The sequence below is a fragment of the Hemicordylus capensis genome, chromosome 3, assembly GCF_027244095.1.
Source record: "Hemicordylus capensis ecotype Gifberg chromosome 3, rHemCap1.1.pri, whole genome shotgun sequence".
Lineage (NCBI taxonomy): Eukaryota > Metazoa > Chordata > Lepidosauria > Squamata > Cordylidae > Hemicordylus > Hemicordylus capensis.
This window is the reverse complement of record NC_069659.1, coordinates 178,677,871-178,698,386: the sequence shown is the minus strand read 5'-3', so window position 1 is coordinate 178,698,386 and position 20,516 is coordinate 178,677,871. Positions and strand designations below refer to the sequence as shown.

General features: G+C 43.0%; 1 long non-coding RNA gene across 1 annotated transcript; it reads left to right on the top strand.

The window, feature by feature from the left end:
- Positions 1-8,168: 8,168 nt before the first annotated feature.
- LOC128351256 (uncharacterized) lies at positions 8,169-17,790 on the top strand. The gene is made up of 4 exons (XR_008319669.1): positions 8,169-8,307; positions 9,870-10,488; positions 12,652-12,792; positions 17,566-17,790. It is a non-coding gene; the product is annotated as an uncharacterized LOC128351256 (long non-coding RNA).
- The last annotated feature ends 2,726 nt before the right edge of the window (positions 17,791-20,516 follow it).

Here is a 20,516-nt window from a genome sequence, read left to right as displayed (position 1 = left end):
TGTCCTTAAATTGATGGGCAATTAATGGTGGAGGAATTTCATGGGCCAAGGGAAAATACTAGAATTTAGTATATAATATCTTATTGTTAATTCCCATTCTGGCATTGAATTAACCAGCAATCACGGTATATACGTGTGGTACAGAGCATTGCAGCTCTTCTATATAGGCCTTAAGTTAAGACCATACAATCTTAATCTGAGAGCATGGGCAATAAGATGGGATATAGAAAGCAGCAAGGCCATAGCAGCAAGGCCATAGCATACTGCTCACAATTAGGCAAATTGGTAATTGTGGCCTTGATGGTAGTAGCGATAAATATACTCAGCCCGCTGCATGGCTGGCCTCTGCCACTCCCTGGGGTTGCTCTGACTGAAAAGGCTGTAAAGCTATGCAGGTGGAGTTCTTCAGACAACCATATCTCCTGAAAAAGCAAAAGATCAAAGTCAGCAAAGTATCTAGCAGATTCAGCATCTGCCAGCCTTGAAAGCTGGCCACATTCCACATCAAACATTTTAAAGGGCGATGATACAAGCAATGTCAATCTGAAGTGCCAGGAGGAATTGTAGTTGGACTGGAGTTCACCAGAGGGCAGTCAATAACAGGAGGATTTACTGTTGCCTCCAGTCCTGGCGAATCTAATTCAGGAGTAGGCTGAACTAGGGTGGCATCCCCTTGTAACGGCTGGCCCAGGAGAGAGGTTGGAAGAACAGGCATCAACCCGCACCCTGAGTTATTATTAGAGTGGGTAGGAGTAGGAGATCTAGGAGAGGCAGATCATTCTTGCCTCAGTACAAAAGGGGAGCCTGTAGTCATTAGAGCAACAATCTCGTCAAAATGTGGGTCAGTGGCAAAAATCATTCCTGGAACTCTTTTAGGTGAATCGACATTCCTTAGGGAAGTGGGCTCCTGCAGATATACAATTGGCTCAATCTGCAGTTGTGAAAGTCCAGATTCTTCTTGATATTGTCCTGGAGAAGTGTGAGGAGGAACCTCCTGGGAAGGGGTGGCCATCTGTTCTGGGAGTATTAATTTCTCCACCTTCTCAGAATCACCACTTTCACTCTCCCATGGAGCCGGCTGGCTGACAAGCAAGGAATTTGCAATGCTACACACAAGCAAATGAATTTTCTATCTGAGAGACTATTTGTGTTATAACTTCCATTTGGCTAGATCCAGAGTTGTTTAGAGTAAGGCTGGGGTCAGCAGCTGGGTCTTTATCATTCTTAACAGACAGAGCTTGGCTTCGTTTCTCAGGCAATATTGGCTTGGGTGTTCTTTCTTGTGTCCTTGAAGCACATTTAGAAAACAAAGGTTGATACTCTGGATTCTCCCATTTCTCTGGGTTGTAAAAAAACCCATTGAGGGAAAATTTCCAGACTACATAAGTAATCACACATATGAATCAGGGTTGCAAGAATTAACGACTGTTCAAATGAAAGTAAGAGTCTAATTTCAGAAGGTCATCTCCTTGGCTTTTTGGCAAAAACCAGTAAATCAATCGAAATTAAGTCTAAATCATAAGATCTGACAAAGAACGTTTGATACAAAGTTTGTTATCCCAGTGTCACACATTTATGCGGTTTACATATATTGTTAACAGGATCTGGTTCAGCTGAAGGACTCTTATGGAGGAATAATTAGCAAGAGGTTCTGTGTTTAACACAGCCTTCCCATGCTCTACCTAAGCTTCACCCCCTGCTTGAGTTTTGCATGGTTTATTCAGCATTGCCTTGATATCATCTAATTTTGCTGTAAGAGTCGAGAGCCGTTGGAAAAGGCATATTCAAGTTTCTGAAGTTAAGACTGAGAGTTTTAGACAAGGGTCGGAACTTGACTCAGCAAGGAGTGGGGTAGCCTCAGAGTCTTGAGGGAGACTATGCAGAGCCCTTAATTCACTAAGATCTGAAGGTAGTGCATTATGGCTTGGCTCAGACTGCAATGAAGTTGGCGAGAAGGGAGTTTACAGCATCCTCTTTGTCTCTACCTTCCTTAAACATAGCATCCAGCCATAGGCCATTTTCTAGGCACTCAAATCTGTTAGCTACTAGAATTTTATCAGTACTCAGTCTGTTGAGATGTCAGGAAAGAATCAATCATATGTTGCTTAGAAAGCTTTATGTTCTGATCCAACATAGAATTTCTTCTATGTCTTTTACTTCCCATGTTGTTTTCAGAGAATCAAATTGCACAGCCAGAGAGAGACGAAGCCGGGTAACATCCAAAACAGTTGCTAAAATGCAGCAATTAAAAACAGGGTTAAGAGGCAATTATCCAGGCTGGTAGGAAAAGGAGAGCCAAGAAAATAAAAAGTTTTGCAGTTTTAGAGTGGAGCTCACATCAGGAGCTGTCTTCACTTTGCCATCTTGGCTACACCCCCCATTGAATCAAAGGTGAAATTTTTACTTGAAAGAAAAATATATACCAGTTTTTAAAGCATCACAAAAAATTCTTGTTAACTATAAAGAACAACCATCATAAGAACAAAAAGAAACAAATGAAAATGGGATGAGTGCATTCAGCAGTTTCCCAATACTCCATACTAGCCCTAATAGGAATCTCACCAGCAGCTCTTAGTCAGCCCTCTTTGCTTTCCACCAAACCTGTCACTGCTCAGTGCTGTCTGGTCCTGCTGCTGCCGCCATCTTTTCCTCCAGCTGCTCCCTAGCTGTTCCATCAGATAGACTGAAGTCTCCTAACAATAATTGCCCATTTAAACATTCAGCAAAATCAAAGATTAATATTTTCCTGGATTGTGCCACTTCAAGCTGCAGGTGTGTGGTTTGTGCGACCCTCCCCCCAAAAGATCCCAGCATTTAGAAAAATTGCAATTAAGGGAAAGGTTTACGTTGAATCTGTTGGAAGTGAAGGACTTTGTGCTGTCTCTTGTCTCAATGACAGCGGAGGACAGACTAGTGAGTCAGAGGGCTAGATGGTCAAGACACTGGTCATCCCTTCTCTACTGCTCTGACACTATCCCTTTGGAATGTAGATTGCTAATCTTAGGGACTTCCTTCCTTCCAGCCGCTTCCTTCTTCTCTCCCTTCTCTTCCTGTTCCTTCTACCTTGCAACATGCAAGCTCCTCTCCCCTGCACCATGTGTGCAGAGATGCAGAATCCATCTGCATCCAGCTAGCTAGCTAGACCCTAACTCCTCACTTTCCTATCTAGTTCTCTAATAAATACCATTTATATTGATTTGAAACTATGAACTGGCTCCAAGTTACTTTACTCTCAGCATACACGCATGCCTAATCAAATTCCACTGTGTTGTGTCTCTGTGCACTCTGCTATAATGAAAAAGGGTTTCTCCTACCAGAGAGAATTCCCAACACCCTAAACCTTGAAAATCACATCTCTACTCTTCACTAAGACGTGCCCTGAACGTGTGATTCCTGTGCTTGGAAGACAGAAATAACTTCCCAACAGAATCCAGGGTGTACATTGCCCCCAACTGAGTTTTCCCCACATTGTATTGCACTCCCCCACAACCCATATATATTCACATAATAAACTGAGTTGTTCCTCAAGCTTTATTTCTGCCTGCACTCCTGTGTTTGAACCCCTTTCCCCTACATGCTAGGTTTCCACACGAAGACTTAAAGAATTATGGGGGAGAGCATTAAAAAATTAAATCTTCTGCTTGCAGTCTGAAGTGGAATAGTCTAAGCAGAGGTTTGCCAATTAATTCAGTGAGATTCTGAATGAACCCATTTTGGGCAGTTGGGGGAAGAGAGGCTCTTTAAGACTTGCTGAAGCTGAATGAGCAATCTTGCTTCTCCTTGATTTTTAGATTCTGCCCCTTTGCGAAGCTTGGCTTTGTGGATCTATAGATATTATTCTGTGCTACTTGAGATCATCCTGCAAGAGTTCTGCCATTGTACCCACACCCAAAAATAAATGACAGGACACAGGAACTGGGTTAAAATTAGGGCCATAACTTTATTAACTAATTTAAACAGAGAACTGCAGTGTAGCTAAGCCTCAGTGCATTTGTCACCCTGAGGTGTGGTACTGTATCCCCTCCCTGACTTGCCATGGTGAACAAGGGGGCTACACTATTTAGCGGTATGGCTTGCAGTGTTTGCCAGATCAAAAATCCCTTGCAGTGCAACAGTACAGAGTAGGTAAAAAACCAGCCACCTCCAGGCCAATCCAGGTGTAGGGGAAAAATTCCTACTTGAACCCAAATTGTGGCCAGCTGTTGCCCGAGGGCTGAGCGGATGGAGAGGTGTTCCTGCAGATGGCCTAAAAATGGGAATAGGTCTTATTTAAAGTGCCCTCTGCCCCCCGATTGGCCCTACAGACATGAAGATGCAGCCACAGCATGGTCCAGCATTGTTCCTTGCACCCTGCCAAGATTGGGTGCAACATCAGGCCCCCTTACTATCTGCATAGTTAGGGGAAGGAAGGTGTGGTATTGCACCCAGATCAATATCAAGAGATGTGACAGAGGAAACTGATACAAACTCGGGACACAGCTTTAGTATCTAGTTTGAACAGGGTTTTGTAAACAAAGGTGTGACTTCCACTCCTGGGATGAAGCAGTTTGCTGTGAAACTCTGCCTCCCCTTCTTTGGTTGAGCACCCCAGTCTCTGATTCCAGCCACAACCCAAATCCCACCCTGCCACTGGATCATGGTCACAAAACAGAGACCTTCTGCATCCCTGCAAGAAATGAAAAATGTTTCCCACTATCCTCTTCCACATGCTTTCCTTCTGCAGCATAGTCTTCTCTCAGCACTTTGAGTGTATGTGAGGCTTTTGGAAGTGTAGCCAGAATGGGAATCTGGTGTCTGAGACACACCAGGGGAGATCTGTCACAGTGTTGGTGCATATTTACTTGGCTAAGCGCACCCTGAGCACTTAAGTTGATAATGCAGAGTCAAATGCAGGATGGGATCCTTTGTTGAATTTTTAAAGGGAAGCTCTTCCTTTGCTGGCATGATGAAGAGGGAAGAAAAAGATATGTGAGATTTTAAGCAGCAGTTCTGCAGCTCTAATAGCATTTTTTTTTAACAGCCCTCAGTTTTCTGCCTGGTTTCTTTATCCAACCCCCTGACAAGGAGCTGTCACACAAAACACGATGGTTTTCTCCATCAACATATTAGGTTTGCACAAGGGGACTCTATTTGTTGATGCGGGGTAGTCAACCTCAGGATCTCTAGCTGTTGCTGGACTCCAACTCTCATCACCTCCAGTTGCTACTGCTGATACAGTTCCCATCATCCCCAGCTGTCATGTCTTGTGTCAAACAGGAAATATGTAGTCCCAACAGCAGGTGGGGAGAACAAGAGTGGTAGTCCAGCAACAGCTGGAGAGCCTCAGGTAGAGCATCCATAGCTTCCTGGCTTCCTCTGTGCCATTTCTCTTGGTTGTGCTATGAACCCAAGATTTCCAGACCTAGCTTATCTAGAAACCACTCCCCTCCACCCTGCGGCTGCCCAGTTGCTGTGAATAAATTTGCTCCCTCTCTGCACCAAATCCCCACCATTGCTTCACGTGGCCAGCTATGGCAAGGAAGCAGCACAAGCATGAACAAATGGGGAGGTTTTTGCAAATGGGATTCTTGTGAAAGGTTCTGTCAAGCTCATCCAGGGAGAACTCAAGAGGCAATAGTGGGGTCTAATGGGCTGGACACAAGCTTGGAATGTTTTAATGAAAATATAGAAATAATTTAAAATATAAAAAATAAAGGTGGAACAAAAACAATTAGTTTTATTTAAAAGTTTAAGCAGAGAAAGGGAGCATCAATGCCCCATGGAGGCCAGTAGGACTGCCTCGCTCCACACTTCCATCTATCTGGGCTTTGCCCAGCTGTTGTTGCTCTCTAGCCCCACAAAAAAACTCCTCAGAACATGAATTCTGACCACAACAGTATCTTCTCCTTTTCTTGGAACTGGGATGCAACCAATCCCTTCTTCGTAGCCCCTGAGTGACACAAGACTACAAGGAGGACATTTCCCAAAAACACACTGGGGCAAAGGCAATCAAGAAAACAAACGGGAATTTAAAAACAAAAATAAAAAAAAACTAGTAATCGATACAGAGTTTTACCTTAGTTAAGCAGATAAACAAGTCCTTGGCCAAGAGAGCACCAACATTCCACTCCTACGAAATCAATTGGAGATTCCTCCTCCTAGAACTGTCTGCATCCTCATGGGTGTCTTCATTTCCCTTACCATGATTTGCAGAAGAAATTTCTGCAGGAATCCTATCCATTTTTCTCAAGACTTATAAAGTTCACCCCGAGAAAAATTAACTTCAAGATGAACTTGGTTAAAAGTGAATACCATAGTTGAAAACAGAGCAGAATCTATAAGCTAATTACAGAGTCGCCAGCCCCCCGGGTCCTCCTTCTCCCCCCCCAGGAGTCGCCAGCCCCCCGGGTCCTCCTTCTCCCCCCCCCCCCGAGGAGTCGCCAGCCCCCCGGGTCCTCCTTCTCCCCCCCCCGAGGAGTCGCCAGCCCCCCGGGTCCTCCTTCTCCCCCCCCCCGAGGAGTCGCCAGCCCCCCGGGTCCTCAGTCATTCCATCTTTGATATGGTACCCTTACCTATATCAGACTTCTCTTCCCTACAGGGCTGTTTTATGGGTTACAACAAGACACAAGTTATCTGGATTTTTCATTGCCTCCAACAGTTCCCCATGGACCCATAACATCTCTTTGTTTTCATCCCCTTCCTGCTACTCATCCTGTACACCTTTACTTCCAGTTCTTGAAATATTTCCCAAATCTTTTTAGTTTTCTCCCAAAAGATCCAGTTTCTTGCCTTCGTGAGGTTATGCAATATTCAGTCTGCAACTTACAGCATAGGCCCAGCTCAGGGAATGCTGCTGGTCCAAGTTGAGATCAGGCTTGAGAGGCAGATGGGAATCTAGTTTGAACAAGGCCCAGGGTTCCTTCAGAAAGGAATAATAGTGATGTGTTTAGAAAACTCACACTTAAGAGCGTGAGCCTACTGATTACCTATTGCTAAAACTGCAGTAGCAATAAAAAGCCTCTAAATGATTCCCACTGAGTCAGTTTGATTGACTAAAAGGCGGACCCAGGGACGAACCGAATTCACATCAATTTGGTGCCGTGAGAGTCGGATGTGACCTCTGGGTGGACAGTCTGACCCGTCACGGGACAACAAAATCCAGCGCGCCCCACAGAGTTTTGTCTGTGGAGGATTCTCTTAGGCCCGAGATGTGCCAGTCGTTACAAACACGCCACATCTGGGGATCGAGGCAAGAGTGAATGAATGTGTGAGTGAGACTCCTGGGTGGATGCCCGACCTGTCTTGGAAAAGCCCTTGATTCCCAAGCCGGCCCTCAGCTGATTCAGCAAGAGGGGTTTTGGGAAACCAGGATGGGCCGTTCACCACAATATGCCAGGCAAGAGTGAATGACAGTGTGAACGGAGAGAGTGAGTGAGACAGAGAGAGTGAAATCCAGAGACGTCTTTTGGTGAGTACCCATTCCGCGCAGGGGCGAGGGGAAATTACCGCCCGTGTAGGGGCAGCCCGTGAAGGGGCAAACTAAGTCCGTGCAGGGATGAAGGAGGGGGCTATGGGGAGTAGAAATAGCAAGTACACGAAATCTGAACGGACTTAATGTACTGTACACCTTTAGAATGCGTGTTGAAAAATTGGATGATTCTCATGGGAGGGGGAGGCGCCCTCAGAAAGAAAGTTTTAAAACGCCTCTGTATGGAAGTTTGGCCATACTATGAGCTCAGTAACATCCTTTTGCAATTGCTTTTATTTTATACACATACCGGTAAATTTTAACAACACCAATATGCACAGGCCTACCAAAGAAACCCCCACCATATGTATTACCATCATGCTCCAAGCCGCTTCTCCTTTCCAACATGCTATGGAGAACAAGGGAACTATCTCAGTCTGAGAAGAGAGGGAGGGGTCTGAAGAAAGTATTAAACAAGAAAGAATGATTGTCTTTTGCTAAAATCATGCTGTCTATGTTCTGTTTCCAAGCTCAAACAGCTGCTAGCTGCTCTTGTGTTGCAAACAGTCTAAATTCTTGCTGCTGCTGTCCCGTTGTAACCAAGCCAAAAGATAACACTGTTCTTGCTGCAAAAAGTTTCTCCAAACAAAAGGCTGCTTTTGTTCTCTTTTTCTTTTCTTTTTTTTCTCTCTCTTCAACTGCTTGCAGTTGGAAAAGAGGAAAGAAAATGGAGTTTGAAGGAATGCATATGTTGAAGTTCTGTGCAGGGAATTGCAGAGAAAAGACTAGAAGGAGACGTGAAAGGATTTTGGTTGGAATTTGTTAACAACGACAACAACAAAAATGATTGAAAAGCACCTGTAAGTTGTAAGTTGTGATGTGGAAAGGTAATATGGAATTACAGATTGTTTCATGGATGACTGTGATAAGTTTGTTCTGTTTGAGCTACTTTCTTAACTGAGTTTATGGCTAACATATTTAAAATGTTATAAAATTATTTGTGGGTCATATGAAGTTTTCTTTGTTTAGTCCTTTGTTCTGTGAAATACACAAGACAAGCGTGTGTGTGTGTGTGTGCGCGCGCGTGTTTCTGAGCGGGAGCCCAAAGCTCTGGTTCTGTGCAGGAATTCAACCCCCATCAATCTTATAACTCATCTCTGTGGAGATGAGGTTTTTGTTGTATTTGTGAATTTATTTATTCTAGTGACATGTCTCTTTTTCTGTAAACTGTTCCAGACCAAACTTGCTCTGACACTGAATTCCAAAATTAGCAGTTATTATATTAATTGAACATAAAATTGGTCATGGCCTGAGCAACAGGGGGAGCAACAGTCCCAGCCAGCCAACTGGGGTTCTGAATCTTCCCACCTCTGCAAAAGTGCTGCTTATGGCTGGCTAAATGCATTAGGCATAAGAGCAAGCTCTATTTCATTCATTCTTATATCAAGTTGATTGTGATATTTCTGCCACTACTGAGTGTCATAAGCCTTTATATGTTATGTTTACTGACATGGTTTACAGGTGAAACTCGGAAAATTAGAATATCGTGCAAAAGTCCATTAATTTCAGTAATGCAAATTAAAAGGTGAAACTGATATATGAGACAGACGCATTACATGCAAAGCGAGATAAGTCAAGCCTTAATTTGTTATAATTGTGATGATCATGGCGTACAGCTCATGAAAACCCCAAATCCACAATCCCAAAAAATTAGAATATTACATGGAACCAAGAAGACAAGGATTGTAGAATAGAACAATATGGACCTCTGAAAAGTATACAGTGTACTGTGCTTGATTGGCCAGCAAACTCGCCTGACCTGACCCCATAGAGAATCTATGGGGCATTGCCAAGAGAAGGATGAGAGACATGAGACCAAACAATGCAGAAGAGCTGAAGGCCGCTAATGAAGCATCCTGGTCTTCCACAACACCTCATCAGTGCCACAGGCTGATAGCATCCATGCCACGCCGCATTGAGGCAGTAATTGCTGCAAAAGGGGCCCAAACCAAGTACTGAATACATATGCATGCTTATACTTTCAAGCTGTATCAAGCAGTACTTTCAACCTGTATCTGTTTCACCTGTATCTTACCTATTTTCTGTGAGCTCAAAACCTCTCTCTAAACCGGAAGATTCCCTTCCAAATTCTTTCTCACAACTGAAAGCTGATCTCTGATTAACAATGACAACTCCGCCCATTTCCAGGTGGGAGGGGGAAGGAGGTTCTCTGTAAAGCAGTTTGTGTTCCAGCCAGTTAATTGTGGGTGAGAAGGAAAAATTGATTTTAAGATTAATTGTATTATTGTCTTATGTTTTTATAAAATCTATGCAATATTTCTGCTAGCTGATTTTGATGTAAACTGAGAGCTAATAATCAAATGGTCTAAGGTTTAAATTTTAAATTTGTCTCATCCACTAGCCCTGCTTTGCCTTCACAGTAGCTGAATCTTAAAATTCCAGATCCCAGACATGAGATTTGATGAAAGGAATTTTGTTTTGCCACTCCTGCAAGTGGAAGGGAGTTCCAAAGTACCAATTTGCATTTTACCTAGAAGACTTCCCAGTTTAAAAGGATCAAGCTTTGTGTGTTACTGTTAAACCCATACCCTGTTTTCACAGCTCCTGATGAGAGACTTGACTTTATTATCACAGGTTTCACCCCTCTGCAAGATTATGGACAATTTTTCTGATAACACCTTTTACTAAAGAGGCCTGTAAAAAGGGACACTTTAATTTGCTTCATGAGACATTAGGCCTCGTCCAGAAGTCTGAATCCTATTTTAACAAGTTATAGTATTTTGCCTGGGAGCATGGACTGTTTCTTTCTTATATAGGTTTTCCCCAGAAGATATTGTTACCCTACAAAGATGTCAAACCCCAAACCCTTACTCATTGGTCATTTGCTAAAGTTATGAGGCTAAAGATGGAGAGCTGGAACACCACAACTATCTACAGGTGACCTAGATGAAGATCCCAAAGCCAGATGTTACTGATGAATCACCCCTTTATGGAGAATGAAGTCAAGTATACTGAATGATGTAAGACCCATACATACAGCTGTACCTTTACAAACCCATATATCCTGAAGATTTAGGATGATCCAGTTTTTCCAGGGGGGAATTGATGTGTTTAGAAAACCAAAGAAACTCCATGTTTGCCCAGAATACCTCATTCTAACTTAAAGTAACCCCAGCCCAGCTCAGGGACATCACAGACTCTCATGATCAACGTCGTTATCTCTCTCCACTAAATTGTATCTAAGAAACTTGGTTCTCACAAGGTTCTCACTGTTCTTTGCTGACAGTTAAGAAAACAGGATTTAACCAAATAAGGAGTAATCACCCGATGAACAATGAATCATTCGCATGCGTACTAGATACTTAGTCCACCGTTTTATTGCCACGTATACTATGTCTAGAGTGTCAGCATCATTCAGATTGTCTGTATAAATGTAAGATGCGCCTGTAACCAAACGGTAATCAGTTTAAGAGCGTGAGCCTACTGATTACCTATTGCTAAAACTGCAGTAGCAATAAAAAGCCTCTGAATGATTCCCACTGAGTCTGTTTGACTAAAAGGCGGACCCAGGGACGAACCAAATTCACATCAATAGGAGACCACAAAGGCCCCAGGAAACAGATCAGCAAGCCTGGGCAGTTAGAGCTTATCAATAGCTAATATCTTTGAGATATATTTCTGTTTGGCTTTAAATATAGAATCTGGTTGCTTTGCTAATATTGTTTATATTATTCTTTTTCCTTTTTTTAGTTGTATTTTATACTTAGTTTTATCTTTATAGCTTTAAATCTTAGTAGCTTTATCTATCACATTATAGTAGTGTGCACGGATCGGTTCGGAGGCCATTCTACTGGCCTCCGAACCGGTCCGGACAAGGGGTGGTTTTGGTTCCGGAGGGTTAGGGTGGGGGGTTCCATTAAGGGCGGGGGGGGGCTTTACTCACCCCTCCCGCGCTTTGCTGCTTTGGCGCCATAATTAGTTTAAAAAAATGCGCCGCAGAATCGCTCGCCGCTCCGGGGTTCCTTCTTGACTTCAAAATCGGGCGGCAGGATACTTCCCTGCCGCCCCCGAAGCCCCCTCAAGCCATTTTAGCTCTTTAAATCTCGCCCCGGACCGAGTGCTAAAGCGCTCGGGCGGGCGGCGGGGAGATGTCCGTCCATCCGCCCGCCCCCTTCCCTGCCTTCTGCGAAGTGCAGGGAGCCTTCTGCGCGCGCGTGCGCAGAAGCAGGGAGCCTTCTGCGCAAAATCCTGCCGCCCGATTTTGAAGTCAAGAAGGAGACCCGGAGCGGCAAGCGATTCTGCGGCGCATTTTTAAAACTAATTATGGCGCCAAAGCAGCAAAGCACGGGAGGGGTGAGTAAAGCCCCCCCCGCCCTTAATGGAACCCCCCACCCCAGTGCCGAGCCGCAGGTCTGCGGTCCGGTGCACACCCCTATCACATTATGGAAATTTGGTTTGTAATTGCTGATTGTTTGAGTTGTTTGTTTTGTTTGTTTATTGGTCAGAGACAGAAATAAAGAGTGAACTGAACTGAACAGTATGTATTGATAAGAAATTGGTTTGCCTTGGCCTAAGTTTTATACTTTATAAGAGACAGAAGGCCTGACTCTCTTTCTATAGCTGTTAGTCACAAGCAGTTCCTGGCTTAAGAGGTTAACACAGAGACAGGTAGTTACAATCTCAGGAAACATGGCCCTTACAACATCCCCAGGAGTAGGAGGGATTTCCACATGGAAACAGACAAACAAAAAAAGCCAACGTCACACTATTGATGTAAATGAAAATAAGACAAAGTTAGGAAGCTACAAAGTTAGACACAAAATGAGCTTGTGAACAAAAGGGAATAAAGTAGGGGTACTCTTAAATCGAGGAACCTGGATTTTAGCCAATCAATATACATGTAAACAAGTTATTAAACTTTGATGTGGTTGGATAAGGCTTCTAATGAAGGGGGGAGGGAGGTTATAAGACTAGAAGGGTGAATAAGAAAAGGGTTTCCAGTTCTTAAAGCCTGCATTCCCTTCTGAGTCCTAATAGCTAGCTGGAAAAGCAGTTGCAACTTCTCTGCTGTCTTCTGTCACTGAGACTTGTGGTGAGCTATAATAAAAAACTGTTTATTAAAATAATAAAACTGTTTGTTTATTGTTAATTTGAGCAGAGATGTCTGGCCATTTTTCTTGTAGGCTTAGAACCAGTAGCTCTGGAGGACCTAGCCCTTTAGTCTCAACAGTTTGGGCCCTGGATATCAGAAGGACCGCCTGCTTCCAAGGGATTCTGCCCGCTTAACCAGATCATCAGAGGGGGCTCTGCTCCATGTGTCGACGGTGAGAGAGGCTCAGTTGTTGAGTGTGTGGTACAGGGCCTTCTCAGTCATTGCCCCCTGGCTTTGGAATGCTCCTACAGCTGAAATCTGCTCCTAAGTCTCCTTGACAGTTTTTAGGGAAAAAGTAAAGATGGTAACACAGTTCGCCTTGGCAACACTAGATTTGAATGACAAGCTCTCTTAGGGACATTACTGGAGCAATATTCCTTTCTGTTGCAATTCCCAGCTCTGCATTTGCCTGATTGGTTCTGACTGTGGTCCTGACCTGGTACTCTAAGGGCCTCAGGGATGCATCCCTCCCCAGCCCAATGTCCAACTAAAAAATCTAGGCAAAGTGTGGGTAGATGGAGCCTCATTTCTAAAGCCATATCATATACCAGATGTTCAAAGTCTTCACAGCTTACATGGTGGGCAAGTTAAGAAGGGCACCTTAACTTGGAATGACCATGCTTTTTAGACCATGAGTGAAAATGTGAAGCATCTTAAGATCGCAATTCGGTCTTGCGGTGGGGTGGACACGGGGTGGGGTGGTGGCAAGAGGCAAAGACAAAAACATATGCAACAAGTCAGACCCCAGGCCCCCTTCCAGACCGCTTTGTACTGCCCCCTGCCGCTTGTCGGCCCTGCTTAGAAAGAGCCAGCTGCATAGAATTGTTCTCCAAACCCAGCATATTTTAGGACTCTACAACTGGACACTCTCTAGTGTATTTCTTGTAGAAAGATCAGATCAGGGTGTTCTTTTTTCAACACTGCTTCAACCAGGGCTCTTTTAACTGTGCACTCTAATCCATTCACATTATAAGGAATGTATAGATAGATAGATAGATCCAGAGTCCCTCAGCCAGGGGCGTAACTACCGTTAGGCAAGCAGAGGTGGCTGCCTGGGGGCCCCCACGCCTCAAGGGGCCCCCCAGAGGCAAGTCACATGGTGTGTGTGTGTGTGTGTGTGTGTGTGTGTGTGTGTGTGTGTGTGAGGGGCCCATTTAAAAAAATTGTCTCTGGGCCCACTCCAACCTTGTTACGCCCCTGCCCTCAGCTATTATGAAAACAGAACTACCATAGTTAGCAGTTGCACAAACTTTAAATACTCTATATATACTTGGATTGTGGTAGAGTTTCCATCATATAACAAATAACACAACTTGAAATTTAACAAAACCACCCACAGGAGTGAAGTTTTCATAATGAGCTTCACATAATCAGATCAATCAGATTTACCCGGCCTGGGACAGCTTTGGAAACAGGGCAAAACCATGTACCTTAGGAAATAAAGACTCATTATTTGCATCATCATATATATAGCCAAAGTAAAATGAGCTAAATATGACGTACGTTAAACAACTAGCAGAGTCAGGGGAATGTAGTTATGAGTAAAAGTTAGTCTTCATCCCCGAGAAGTACTGTAGGTAAGTAGAAAGTATTTTTGGAAGTTGTCTCCTTATATGTCTGGTTTCTGCTTCTTTTTTGCTTCCACCCCACCTCACCCCTTTGTTTTTCCTTCTTCTTTAACACCTGTCATTTGCGGGATCACAATGTCTAGAGCTTCAAATATTTCAATTACTTTATCTCTTGTTGCCACAAAGGTTCTTCCATTGTGCGTTATCATAAGCTTAAATGGGAAGCCCCATCTATAGTTAGTTCCAGCCTTTCAGAGTTTAAAGCTTTATTGAGAACAAACTTGGGGAGTTGCATAAAGTAAAAGGAAGCTTGGTTAAGAATCTTAGTAGAGTGCCTGGCACTGAGGATAAGGGAAGGGATGCTTAAGGTTGGAGAAAAAATGTGGAATGGAGCGTGAAGAAAGAGAGCTTAGCTGAAAATTACCTATCCTTCCTTGTGTGCATTCATTGCACGAAGTTCAATCTGGTGATCCTTGAAGGAGGTGCATAGCAGAGCATGGCAGCAGAAAAAGGGACTAGAGTAGAGGGTGTCAAAAAGAAGAAAGGTGGAAAGAGAGGGAGAGCAAAAGTGACGGGGCAAAAAGCCATGAAAAAGTGAAAAAGAAACGGAAAAAACTGTGATATACCAAGGGCTGATGTACTTGTGGTCCTGCCTCTGGGATATAGTAGGGCCATTGAATGGCTATCTTTACCCAGAGGGCAAGAAGATTGAGACATTACAATAATGTCAATAACTGGTTCAAGCTAATGTGCGGATGCACATTATGTTGCAGCATAGAATGATGAGAAGGGACAAAGACTAACCCAATTATTCATGAGTAGTTACATGCTTGATTGCCTTACTGGAGACAGGTGTGTCAGGTTCATATACAGAGTCCTTTGTTTAAGGTCGAGCTCCCCTCCTTATCTAGACACTAACCTTCCTTTACTTAACAGGGAAGAAATGGTTACAGAACATGACTGCCCATTTTGGCTGAAGCACTCAAGTGTCCTTATCGCTAAAGTAGTCATCCTGCCCCAAATAAAGCTTCTGAGGTCTGTCAGCTGGCAGCTTTGAAGGTCAAAGCTATTTTTAACACCCTCTTCAGTGAAGGAGCGTTTTGACCTTGAGGCGTGTTTCCAAACTTGCCTTTTGCCAAGGATCCAACTATGCAAAGAAACATGGGCTGGAAGATTGCTGAAGGCTGCTCATGGACCTGGTGCTGAGCGAGATTCTGTGTGGGGGTGGGGGTGGTGTCCTGCATACCCTATAAGAATGCTATTGACAACTAGGGATGTGCAACCCCCTGAACCAGTCTGGTCTGGCACGGGGGGACTGTAGCTTTAAGGGCAGCAGGGGTAGTACTTACCCTCCCCGCCGCTCTTCCCCCTCCGGCGCTGTGTTATTTACCAAAGTTTCTGGGGCAGCAGTGTTCCTCCCTGCCGCCCCTGCCCCCGTCGTTAGCCCGCAAGAGCCGATGTAAAGAGAACGCATGTTCTCACGCCGGAGGGGGAAGAGCGGGGGGGGGTAAGTACTACCCCCCCGCCCTTAAAGCTAAACCCCCCCTCCATGCCAAACCGCCGGTCCAGCTCGGAACCGGACCAGTTCAGAGGCCTCCAGCATGGCCTCCGAACCGTTTCGGGCACATCCCTATTGACAACATAGCACCAGGGGGGTGTTACAGATTCATTGGGATTGCAGCGTCCAATGAATAGCCCTAGTAGCCAACACTTATTTTCTAGAGTCTAAGGGTCAATTTTTAAATTGCTGCATCTTAGCCACAGTATATTAGATCTGCACCAGATTTATGGGGGTGGTGTCCCATAGCTGATGCCTGAAATATTTCAGGCAGATGGGCAGACAATATAGTCTTTTTCACCAAGAGGATATTCAGAACTAATGTTAGAATGCTGAAATAATTCCCCCATATTAATTTTATTAGCAGAACTGTGACACAAGGAAAGGTTCTTTGGTAGATATTGTTGGTGTTGCGCCCTACTCGCAGAGTCACGTTCCAGTACCCCAGTGGAAATGTAAGAGGACTCCAACACACAGGCAAGGGTATAAACTGAAGAATATATTGTAGAAAAGGCACTCACATGATATTGCAGCTCAGTAAGTACATTACACATAAATAAGTATATACATCAGGCACATGGATACAGCATTCACATAGTTCAGCTGGGTGGACCACAATGTAGCAGCATCTGCCACTGTGGACACTTTGCTCTTCTCTGAGCCTCCTTCTTATACTGGCCTTGGCCAATCACTGCAGATCATTACTCAGCAACCTGTAATTGGCCTCACATGTTGCTAGTCACTAATCACAGTAAATACAGTGACTTGCAGTTTTCACCTGAAGGCATGTTACTACAACACCTAACAGAGATATATCCTGACAGATATTTTCTCCACCGCAGAAGCTCCCTCTGCAATCAGAGGATAAAATTCCCCTTCAATTGAAAAGCTGCTGGATTTGATCAGTATTCTTTGGAGGGTACTGTAGTGTTTTAAGCCTTATTTGACAGAAGTTACTACCCATGCTTCTCCAGATTAATAGCATGACAGGCCTCAATAACTAGGCTGGGCACGGAACTGATCTTCAAACTCACAGTATTCCATCCCCAATTTAGTAGCACAGCTCTCTTTTTCTATTTTTGACAACACTAGTTATTAACTTTTTCAAAGTTCTGTTTTGATTGAAGTTCTGTAAATTATCTACCAAATAACATAATCATGTGAGCTCAAACCACAAAGTAGAACTTCCTCATGTTGAACACCACACATTTTGTCATTCACCTTCAACTAAGGTGAAATTAGTGGATTCCATTATAATGCCAGTGTAATTCCACCTCATGATTATTCAGCAGTGAAAAATGACACAATAATCTGGTAATTTGAGTTCACTTTAAATCTATACTTAATTCTTTCCTTTTCTCTTAAACTCCACCCCCCAACATACACACAAATAACAATGATCATTACAAATAACAAATGTTTTAACCTCTATGCCCAAAACTACAGATTGTTTTCCCAGAAATTCCTTCAGCATGGTGTTATCAGCAATGCTGTCTCCTAAAACAGTGATGGGCCTTAACCCAATCTGACTGCAAGAGTAGTCCTTAACCCTCTGAAGTGTGCCTTTTTAGCATATATAGTGACTCATACTCTGCTTTATGACCCTCTAGAGAACAAAAGCCCCCCTCCAACCCCATTCTTGAAACCTCAACCTTTTAAAGGTATGGAAATCTATTTGAGTCCTTTTCTTCTTTTTCTCCTTCCGTCACTCAGGACACACAATCTTTGAGCAGCCCTTACCCCACCTTTTAAGGGCTGCTCTCTGACCACAGTCCTGAGGAGCTGATCTTCTTCTTCTTCTTCTTCTTCTTCCTGACAGGCCTTTTCCATTGCCGCCCAGAGGTTTTGTAATGCACTCCCTGCTGAAATAAGAACCTCCCCATCTCTCACAGGTTTTAAAAGGGATGTGAATAATGATGCATTTATTCATCCAGGCCTTGCATTAGATTTATCGAATCCATCATTGTCTGCCCAGAGGCGTGAGTTTTGGGCCGTATATAAATATGATAAATAAATAATAAAGTTGGGGCATTTTTGAATGATACTTATTAGTGTCTGTCTCTTTTGTTGTCTAGAAAGTAGTACATTTTAAAAGTTGTACACAAGTGACATAGTCTATGAACATAGACAGAGCAGATTTATCCCCTTAAAGCCTCAGGCCTCCACTTAATAGTTAATGGCTGATAGGATGAAGAAAATTACTCAAAGTAGTCTCATTGAAAGGACGTTATACATTCCTTATCATGTTCTTTTAATTTCTGTAGGATTACTTTGTTGTGTTTATATCTGATCTATGATCGTAATAAAGCTATCCATTCATTCATTCATTTATTTTTCATTCATTCACTTTGAGTAATGTTCCACATTATGTCAGTCACTATCTCTTTCTTGCTATATTCTCTATGAAGTAGACAAATATACTAACAGATTCTATGCCCTGTGGGATGCTGTGGTTAATGTTCAATTCTGTGAGAACAATCTGTGTGCTGGGTGGGGTGGTGGTGAATTTACTTCACCGGATTTTTAACATTGTTTTTCACCCACATTTTTAGAAGTACCTTCTAAAAATTCTCCCCTCCCCCAACACCATTTCCCAGGGATTGTTCAACTGTTCCCTCATCATACAGAAGCAAGTCCTACTGACTTTAATGGAGTTTATTTCCTTCTAGGTGTGCATGTAAAATTGCAGGTAGAGTTATCAAAAAGCTGCTGGAGAAGGCATGTGTACTCCAGCCCAGCTTCCTCTTTCTCTAAGTACTGAGTCACATGCTTCCAGAAAGCTCAAAAGAATTGCAGCAAGAAAATCCCAGAAACCATTCCCATCCACTGCTAACTTACTACTATTGTGGTATAGACTGCCCTTGAACATGGAGGTTCTACATGACAGCCAAACTTCCTGTGAATATGGAGACTTCATTTCTTAAGTGTGGTCAAGTGAAGCTCCCATATTCACTGGCTGTTTGACTCTGCTGTAAAACCTTCAAGTCCAGGAGCAGTCTACACCAGGGTGTTGGTTTCTTGGTGCTTGGTGTGTATTTTTAAAAGGATTTTCTTGAAGCATTTTCTTGGAACTTCCTAGCATGTATTACATTGGGACCCCTGGTCCCAATCCTATACATTATTACTCAGAAGTAATCCCCAGAGCAATAAATGGGGATTCTTCCTCAATGAGTTCTTCTATGCTTTGCTGTCAGGCTGGGAGGAAGGACAAACAAACAAACAAACAACCCACATTCTTGCCTAGGATCTCTGCTGGTCCTGATTCCTATGTGTGTTTATTTAGAAGTAAGCTCCAGTATAATCAATGAACTTACTTCCTAGTAATTTATTCCAATCTATGCTAAAAGCCTTTACTTTTCCTTTTGGAAAAAAGGGATAAGAAAAAGTGGAGAGAAGGGGAAAACAATTGCCTATAAAATACAGGGAAGAGAGGAATGTTTAACTATACAAGTGCCAGGGTGCTCATAGATTCTCCTTATTAGGCACCTGTGTTCAAAACCATGAAGTCACTTACCAGAAATTGCCAGAACATGCCGCTCCCAACTTTGGCTTCAGAATTCTTAGTGGGCAAATTCAGTTATGTTCTTAGATAACTGTCCCTTAGTTATTTTTTGCTGTTATTATGGGGATTTCAAACAATAATTATTCAAAAGCTATTGGATGGATGTTTTTCAAGCCAGCAAAAAGCACCAATCCAGTATGGACCGGAATTTTGGGGGAATAGTAAATGGGCATCCAAAAATTAAAAAAATATACATTATTTATGTATTTAGTATATTTGTTCACCACCTCAAACTTATATCTCTGGGAGGTTTACAACACCATAACACAAATTAAAAGAAACATTAAAACAATTTAGTATCACAATTCTAGTTAAAAAGCTTGGGTGAATAAATGTGTCTTCAGAAACCTTTTTAATGGTGCCAGAGATGGAGAGGCTCTTACAGGTGAAACTCGGAAAATTAGAATATTGTGCAAAAGTCCATTAATTTCAGTAATGCAAATTAAAAGGTGAAACTGATATATGAGACAGACGCATTAAATGCAAAGCGAGATGTCAAGCCTTAATTTGTTATAATTGTGATGATCATGTTGTACAGCTCATGAAAACCCCAAATCCACAATCCCAAAAAATTAGAATATTACATGGAACCAAGAAGACAAGGATTGAAGAATAGAACAATATCGGACCTCTGAAAAGTATAAGCATGCATATGTATTCAGTTCTTGGTTTGGGCCCCTTTTGCAGCAATTACTGCCTCAATGCGGTGTGGCATGGATGCTATCAGCCTGTGGCACTGATGAGGTATTATGGAAGACCAGGATGCTTCATTAGCGGCCTTCAGCAATTCTGCATTGTTTGGTCTCATGTCTCTCATCCTTCTCTTGGCAATGCCCCATAGATTCTCTATGGGGTCAGGTCAGGCGAGTTTGCTGGCCAATCAAGCACAGTACACTGTATACTTTTCAGAGGTCCGATATTGTTCTATTCTTCAATCCTTGTCTTCTTGGTTCCATGTAATATTCTAATTTTCTGGGATTGTGGATTTGGGGTTTTCATGAGCTGTACGCCATGATCATCACAATTATAACAAATTAAGGCTTGACTTATCTCGCTTTGCATGTAATGCGTCTGTCTCATATATCAGTTTCACCTTTTAATTTGCATTACTGAAATTAATGGACTTTTGCACAATATTCTAATTTTCCGAGTTTCACCTGTATTTCAACAGGGAGCACATTCCAAAGTCTCGTGGCTGTAACAGAAAA